Raw genomic sequence first — 8940 nt, 5'->3', positions numbered from 1 at the left:
GTGTGGGGATGCAGTCAGGAAGGCCAACCGTACCTTGTCATGCATCCACAGATGCATCACGCACAGGTCCAAGGAGGTGATCCTCCCCCTCTATGCAACACTGGCCTCGCAGTTGGAGTTCTGTGTCCATTTCTGGGCACCGCACTTCAGGAGGGGTGTGGACAGCATTGAGAGGGTCCAAAGGAGGGCCACTCGCATGATCGGGGGCAGCAGGGCAGGCCCTACGAGGAGAGGCTACGGGACTTGAACCTGTTCAGCGTCCACAAGAGAAGGCTGAGAGGGGATCTGGTGGCCATCTATAAACTTGCCAAGGGGGACCAGCAGGCAATGGGAGAGTCCCTGTTCCCCCGAGCACTACCGGGAGTAACAAGGAATAACTGCCATAAGTTGACCAAGAGTAGACTCAGGCTAGATATCAGGAGGCACTACTTCACAGTCAGGGCGGCTAGGATCTGGAACCAACTTCCAAGGGAAGTGGTGCTCACTCCTACCCTGGGGGTCTTCAAGGGGAAGCTGGATAATCACCTGGCTGGGGTCATTTGACCCCAGCATCCTTTCCTGCCCATGGCAGGGGGTCAGATTTGGTGATCTGCTTAGGACCCTTCCAACTATGAAGCTAAGGTGTCATTTTTATAGATTATCTTTTGGGATCATTATGTCTGGCTTTTCAGAGTAGGCAATGGGAATTAGGCACTCAAATATAATTGTATTTGAATATAAAATAAGCATATATAAATCCTTTAAACTGCTTTGAAAATCTCAGCATGTACCATTTTAGAACAGTTGATTTTAATGTAAGTGTGGCCAGAGTAAGGGCTCAATAAAGATTTTTAGGGTCCATAGAAAGTACTTGCTTTACAAGTTAAAGCAAGATTTCTTTAAATGCCATTGTGCCACATGCTGTAGCCTGCATCTCACAGCTGCACTGTGTTCTGTCTTGTATGTTAACCATCATTCATAAGGATTCTGGAATCGGAACTTAGCTGACAATTTTGTTGATGAGGCTTAAGGCAGAATAGATTCCACTTCTTTCTACTGTAGCAAATGCTGGCAGAGCAAAGCTGGCAATTGTTGAAACTTGCTTTTGTTGGTAAACTAATCAGATGGGATTTGCAAGACAGAGAAGTTATCTAGTAATGTCCATCATCTGGCATGTCATTGCTTGAAAGTCCTATTTTAATTAACGCCATCCAAAAGTTTCAGCTGTTCAGCTGAAAACTTCTAAACCTTTGGCCGCATCCTACTTAAGGCCAGGCATTGCTGGGAAGGAATATGGATTATTATGTTGCTCTTTTTCTTTTTGCAACTTGAGTCAACTGAGCACAATAACTGCTCTTTGGATATTTGTAAATAAGTAGCATGCAATTTTCTCTGTCAAAATTGGACAAGTCCTTAATTATAGTGACAGAGCTATTTTTGGGTAACCACATTAAAATACTGCAGCAAGTATACTACAGCCTTAACCTCTATCAAGACCCATACTTTTTGTGTGAACAGCCTTTTTCAAAAGAAAGAAGAAACCCATTAAAACTGCATTTGGGCTTACTTGCTCATGGAAAAAAAAACATGACTGAAATTGCATGTAGCATGTCCTATCATGAAAGTGTTTTTCTGTGAATTGGGCCATAAGATTGCAATTCAAGCAGTCTCCCGATTAATTCTTCAGTTATGCAGTCCAATTAGGACAAATGTTTCCTTTCTAGTTTAATTAGAGATGGGTAAGCTCGTTGGAGCTTATTTGTATAAAATATGTGCTCATTAAACAAGGACTGGATTTTGTTCAGCTTGTTAGAAATGTCATGAAAAAGAGCTCTCTCACACTGCCTCTAGCCTTTTTAACCCTTTCAAGACTAAACAGCCTGACAGTCCATTAGTTGTCCAAAAAGTACACTATGATTGCTTTAGCTAGTTAAAAAAAAGAAAAAAAGGTGATCATGATACAGTTGGTTTATTTGTAAATGTTGTGCTGCTATGGAGATAAATATCTTCCACCCACAGATATCACCTTAAGTAATATCCCTCCCTATGAACTAATCTCAGTTATGATGTACTCATAGAATTTGCTAATCTTCATTTCATAATTCTCTAGCAGCATGATGGAAAAGAAACCCTGGGTCTGAAGGTACTCTGTATTTACTGAGAAAAGAGCAGATTTGTAAAGTAGTATATGAATGCCTCTGAAAGGAATGAAGCATAAGCATTACACAAAAGACAAGCGGTATATAACGATGAAGAGGCCACAGTTAATTATCTAAGAAAAGTCAATTCCAATTATTCACTCTATACTTTGTCTCTTTTTTCCTCCATTCTTGATGATTTTTTTAGAAGTGTATTTATTTAAGCCTGTTTTACATATTCATGAGAAAAGTACCTTTGCTAATATGATGTATTCAAGATTGCCTTGAGCTGTGGATTCAAATATTCAGATCTGTACTTAATGTAAAGATAACCCGTCAGTGTATGGGCATAGAGTGGATTTTCTCCCACTTTGCTCCCCTAACCTTGATGTCTTTGAAGTGCACATGAATGAGAAAAGATTTAATTAAGCCATAGCCTCCTGATACACGGGCACAGAAAAATGATGGTGTATAAAAGCATGAGACACAGCAGAAGGCATAAACCCTAAGAGAACAGAAGCGTGCAGCCGAAGTGATGCCAGAACACCAAGGTAAGATGGTAAGAAAAGCACGAGTGCAAGCAATCAAAGGTTGGTGTGTAATGCAATTCTACTAGGTTTGCACACACAGCCATTTTGTGAATGAATTGGACAAATGCCAACCAGAAGTGCATACCAAGTGAGGAACAGAAGCATGAGCAAAATGGCTTCTTAAGCATGCACTAATCATCTTGCCAAGGCAAATGTGCTCCTTTGCTCCTACGAATGAGAGGGATTAGGTGTTCTTACATCCAAATATTAAGTGCATAACTTAAGCATCAGACTTTGAAAATTTGGCCCTGAATTCCTTCAGTTTCATTTAAGAATGTTAGAAAGTCCAAATTCAGTCAGGTAGGCCTGAAGGGAACTGGGAGCTTGGGTTAAGTATCTTTTGTCCAATAGTGGAATGAATGTCAAACAAACTCTTGGAGTCAAGACAGGCTCTGCTAGACAGGCTTTTTGTTGTTGCTCCAGGACTGAAGCTTGCTTTAGCCATTAGCAGGTCTGTTGAAGAAGTATCTAAAATGGAACATGACAGCACAGATTGAGCATTCAGGGCTTAATCCAAAACTAATGGAATTTAATGGGGATCTCAACTTCAGCGGCTTTTGAATTGGCAACACAGTGTTGTATAAAAAACAATGCATTACTGAAATATATTGTTTTTTTCAACCCATCAACTGTCTGAGGTGTGCTGTTCTTACTTACTTAATACCAGCTTTTTCAGGATTGTCCTATGGGTAATTTGCAGTGTGAATAATTTGAAGGAAAACACTGTAATTTCCTTAATTTTATTTTAGCTCCAGCAGATTTGAGATGACATCGTGCCAGTTATGCACTTATATTTTCACAGGTGTCATGTCGTCATCTCTTAGTCTGAATGATTGCTTTATTACAACTGTGAAATTTGGGAAGAAGAAAAAAGCTGAAGCCTGTTTTTGAGTGGGATCTTTCTGGGAACTGTCATTTTGTATTAACACAAAATACCCGAATGCAGAGCCTTCTTCAGCTATATGTCAGTGGAAAATAATGTCAGAACCCATTTTTAGCAACACTTTGGTTGAAGGATATTTTTGCTTTTAAAGAGAGAAGCTTTTCATAGCCATGAGGGAAAAAACAAAGGGAAATTTTCCTAGGTGAATACTCTGGGGAACTAAATATACAAACGGAAAGATCTATTAACAAGATAGTTATTAGAAGGGAAATGCTTTGCCGTAGAGGGATACTATCTAATGGAGCAAAAGAGTCTCTTTTCAGCCCGCCTAAGAGCTAAGAAATTCCTGGAAAAGGGAGATAGTGTTTTCTCTTAGTTTTATAGACGTATATTGTTCGCAAAAGGGAGTTATTATGATAGTTCATTGTATCTATTGAGTCGGGTACCAATTGCTAGGCACTACACACAAATAACACAAACAGTCTCTGTCCCTGGGAGCTCACAATCTAGGCTTTCGATGTAACTGGTAAATAAACACATAAACAGGGAAAGAGTGGAAGTGAGAAGATAACTATGGACATGTGTGTTGCAGACTCCTCAGAAGTTTTTCTTATAGGTCAGCCACTTGTGACATATTGGATAATCTCATTTACAGTATAACAACATTGTGGGCCAAATTTACAAGCGAGTCCAAAGAAGTCTACCTAAGTTCTAAGACGCTAGAAAAATGCCTAACTTATTTACAGCCTTGATTCCTTTAGAGTCCAATCTTTAACAACTGATTGGTTAAAGAAAATGGACAGGCAATAATACATAAACTTTATTTTGGGAGATTTGAGGCAGATAATTTGTTACTATGAAGGGTGAAGTGTGGTGCAAGAAGGAAACTCCTAAAACTGAAATCAATGCATACTTACTTCAGGTGCGAAGGGAAAGCCCAGCTGAGGCAGGGAGCATCCCACTGTGGTCCTTTTGGATTGGTGGCAGAAGCCTGGAGCCAGCTACATCTGGCCCCGAAAAGGGGCAGCCAGGGGGAATCCACAGCATTCCGGGGAGGGAGACGTAGGAGACCTTGCCAGTTCATGGAGTGCCGTGGTGATCCATGGTCAGCAAGAGTCTGACAGCTGGCAAGAGTGGTCAGAGAACCACTGAAGAAAACATGGAAGCACAGCTCCAGGAAGCTAGATTTTCCAACTCGATGGGGACTCAAGTGGTGGGGACCAAGATGGGAGCTGATACCAACAGACTGCTGTGTGGGCTTGGTGGAAGCAGTACAGATACCCTACAGTGAAAGATAGGACTCCCCAGTGTATACCCAGAGGGCTCACCTTACAGGGAAAGTTGGAACTGTGGGTGAGTCTGCTGAATTCACTGGCATGGTTTTGATGTTTTCTTTTGGAAAAGTGCCAAGAGGAAAGAGACCCTGATTGTAAAGCCCAGCTTGCTCTGCGGGAGGAAGTCAAAATTGGGAGGAATTGATTTGTGGACAGGGGTGGTTTTTCCTGCAGGGGTTTCCATGTGATTCCAGACCTCAGATGTTCCCCAAGAGGTAAGTATGCCCAGGCACACGATGGGGTCAGTGGTGTTTGTCTATGGAGCTGAGAACTGATTCAAGTCAATTGACTTGCAGACCCTTAATGAATTAACTAAGGTTGATTGAGCTAGGGACTTTGAATAAACCCTGAGTTGATCTGAGCATGTTAAGCCACAGATCCTTAGTGAATTAATTTGGGGAGGATTTCTCTCCTGAGTTCAACCCAGTAGAGGGGCACAGAGTTTAATGTCTTTATATGCATTTACATACTCTAGTTCAGAGAGCTACACACACAGTCATCCCAATCACATATGAGAAGGTGACTATTCACAGCATCACATACAATTGCACAACACAATGACCCAGACAAGAAGGTGGTAAAGGTGGGTGAAAGGTGGGGTGGAGCCCCACAAAGGAGTCCTCCAAGGGGCAGGTCAGGGCCCCATCAGCTGACATAATAAGCTCCCACTGTTTGTCTTTGGATATATGAGGCTACATGATGTCTTTAAGCATATGTTCAAATCTTGTGGCATCAATGATAACTCTGTTCCTGAAATTCAGGGAATCAGGGCTTGTAACAAGTATCAGTGCTAGGGTGGATATGCATCCCTCTACCCTGTGTGAGGATTCTGCCACTTATGACTTAAAAGACAAAGTTCAGAGACCTCATGTGATTGCAGGTTGCAGGCAATCAAAGCCCACCTATAGGTAGTGGGGAGACTCAGGTCAAGAAAGACTTGACAGGGACTTGACATTTAACTAGGTACAAATGGCTAGAGCAAAGGGGAAGGAAATATTCTTTTGTCCCAGTTGTCATAAAATCGGAAAACCTTTTTTTTATTCAGGGCTTTTCATTATTTTGAGCTTTTCGTATCACCATTGTCTGCCCATCACAAATTTAGAAGTCAATGGCTTAAGAACTGTTAGAGCAAAAATGATGTTTTATACTGGTTCAAAACATTAAGTCCAATTTTCAAATATTATTAAGTTATTCTTTTACTTTTACACACTACAAGTCTTTTGCACCAGAAATGAAATGACTTGTAGTGTCAGAGGGAAAGGAAAGAAAAACAATTTTCAGGATAATTTTATTTTTTAGATCCACTAGCTGGTGACCTGCTGTGGCTAAAAGATTTAAGCAAACTAGCCACATACTTTCAAAGGAGGTCTCAGCTTTATCAAGAGCAGAACAGAAAATAGAAAGAAACTGTTGCAATCCCTAGTAAGTGCCACTTCTCTGTGCTAAACACATACACACACAAACAGACATAGAGCTAGGAACATTTCTTTCAGTTAACACTTGTTCAGATATGCTAAATTTGTCAAAAACAGTTGCCACTTGAGGTGAGAAATTCTTTAAGTGAGTACACAACCATTAGAAAGGGAATAACTACCCTTTCAACATAATGACTATTTGAAACAGGATCCAGAGTGTATTTCAAGATAATAAACATTGACAACTGAAGTAGGTTAAGGGTGGATGATAGAGATACTGAAGGAACTTGGCTGAAAGAGTAACAGAAAGCCTCAAAAGGTCCTTAACAAGCCAGGAAGGCTACCAGTGACAACTTACTGGGGGGCATACAAAACAAAAAATGCCAATTTTCTTACACGACCAGTTATACTTGGGATTCAGGCACCTCTAAAACTACCACACAACTAAAACTACATTTAGTAACTTCATAGGTAACAAGATCCAGATTGTGCTAGAATAATAATACTTGCTCTTAGCTGAGTCCAGATGCAGAAGTCCCTCACCATTCAGCAAAGCACTTAACCATGCATTTACTTGTAGACATGTGCAAAAGTCTCACTGACTTCAACAAGACTTAGATACAAGTCTACATTTTAGTATATGCTTAAGTATCTCTCACAATTAGAATGGACTTACACATATGTTTAAATGCTTTGCTGACGGCAGGCCATCTTGTTTTATACCTTCGAGTTTGGCTTTTACTGAGTCTGTGAACTGGCTTCCCTATATATCTGAAAGGAGAATGGACTCTAATTACTTTTAACTAACAGTAACTTCCTGTTTAAATTTATCCTCCTTATTTTTTTATGTTTCAGCACACTGTAATAAAAACAGATACATAAATAGGGTTATGTTTGACTCTTTGACTTCTTACATAGATCTACAGAGATATTTAGGATCCACTTTGAGGTAGCTTTCAACCAAGCAAAGTTATGCGAGCCACTCCTTTCTCTGCCTAAAATGGAACCTTTCTAAAGATCAGTCTGAGGATTACTTGTCATTTCTTCCAGGTTAGTCTCTACTTCTATGCAGGAGAGAAAAGGCAAGGGATGTAGAAAGACTAGATGATAAGCACATGGAGTTGTGGGATTGCTGATAGAATTCCAGTGACTGAGGCCTCCAGCACAGTGGTGAGTTCCCAACACACTGCAGAAAGTGGGAGGTGCAGGGTGATTTCATGCAGATATCATTCCCAGAATTTCACAAGAGCTTCTAGGGGTGAGGCTGCCTGGTTCCAGGGGTCGAGTTTAGGAGGTCAAATTGCAAATAGCTGGCTGGTATAGGCTTTAGATCCAACTTATAGTATTGGAGGACGTTCCTTTGAATGCTTTATAATCAACATTGACTTGCTTATTACCAAAATAACAAATGCAGGAAAACAGCTGGATCCCCCCTTATATAGCAAGTTACTGGTTACTAGGTTAGATAAACTATTTTACTTAATTAAAAGAGTAATTTACATGTTAAGTAGAACTGGGAGAAATGCATTGCCAGATGTGCACTGTGTGAGCAAGTGACAAAAATAAAACGTGATTGCAAAGGTCACAATGATGGGTCTAATGTTTTAGTCCATAATGCAATCATCTCAGCTTGCACTTGAGCATCTGTAAGACATTTAGGCCATTATTTTAAATAGCAGTTTTTAAGGCTTTAAACAGGTGATCAGGAAGTATGATGGACCCAAGAAAGAATATGTTGAAGTGTAGCTGTGAGGTGGGAAGGGAATATACTGAGATGTGGGAGAAATGTAAATGTGCTGGGAATCTTAGGAGAGGTGATAAATAGAGCTGTATGAAGCATCCAGCATGTTTTGTATAATGCCAAGAGCAGAGTAAGCAAGAATTCCAAATATGACTTTCCCACAAATGTCACACATATTTACCTTCATAATATTTTGCATTTAAAGAAGTGATGAGGACTCTCAGCACACTTTAGAAATAACTAAGAGCTCTATTATGGCTCTCCAGAGATGGAGTTGCTCTTGGGAGATACACATTGGCGTGTCAGGTCCTTGAGGCATTTTACTCATGAAAGTCTGGAGGTCCCCTGTGTGCTGAAAACTGAGGTCTACAAGCTCAAACGTTCAAAGCTTCTCCAGATTCCTGCTACATAACATATCTCCTTATGGTTCCTTACTTGGGCCTGTCCAGTCCAAAACTCATAACAAAACCTATAAGGAGCCTTCCTTCAAAACAAGTGAAGGCTCCTGGCCGCTAGGGATATAGTTCAGCTTATGCCCTTCTAGAAATATTTCTTTTAGAACAGGGCATTATTAACTGCTCTGTCATTTTACTCCCAGTACCGAGAGAAAATATGCATATGAACTTTGTATGTATTACTGTAGGAGAAAGGCAGACACGGTTCTTTGGGTAGATGTGATATCCTTTATTAGACCAACTAAATAGTTGGAAAAGTTGTTCTTTGCAAGCTTTTAGGCACAGGCACCCTTCTTCAGGCATATAGAGAGTCTGCTGGTGAATTGTGGGCTCTCCCAGGTAGAATGGAAGCCAAAATGCAAAATGCAGGCCTGTGAAAATGCAAATATGTGGCAGTGAGGATCA

Source organism: Gavialis gangeticus, unplaced genomic scaffold (assembly GCF_001723915.1).
Source record: "Gavialis gangeticus isolate Ggan-Ray unplaced genomic scaffold, GavGan_comp1, whole genome shotgun sequence".
NCBI lineage: Eukaryota > Metazoa > Chordata > Crocodylia > Gavialidae > Gavialis > Gavialis gangeticus.
The sequence above is the reverse complement of the archived record's forward strand: the minus strand, read 5'-3'. Positions refer to the sequence as shown.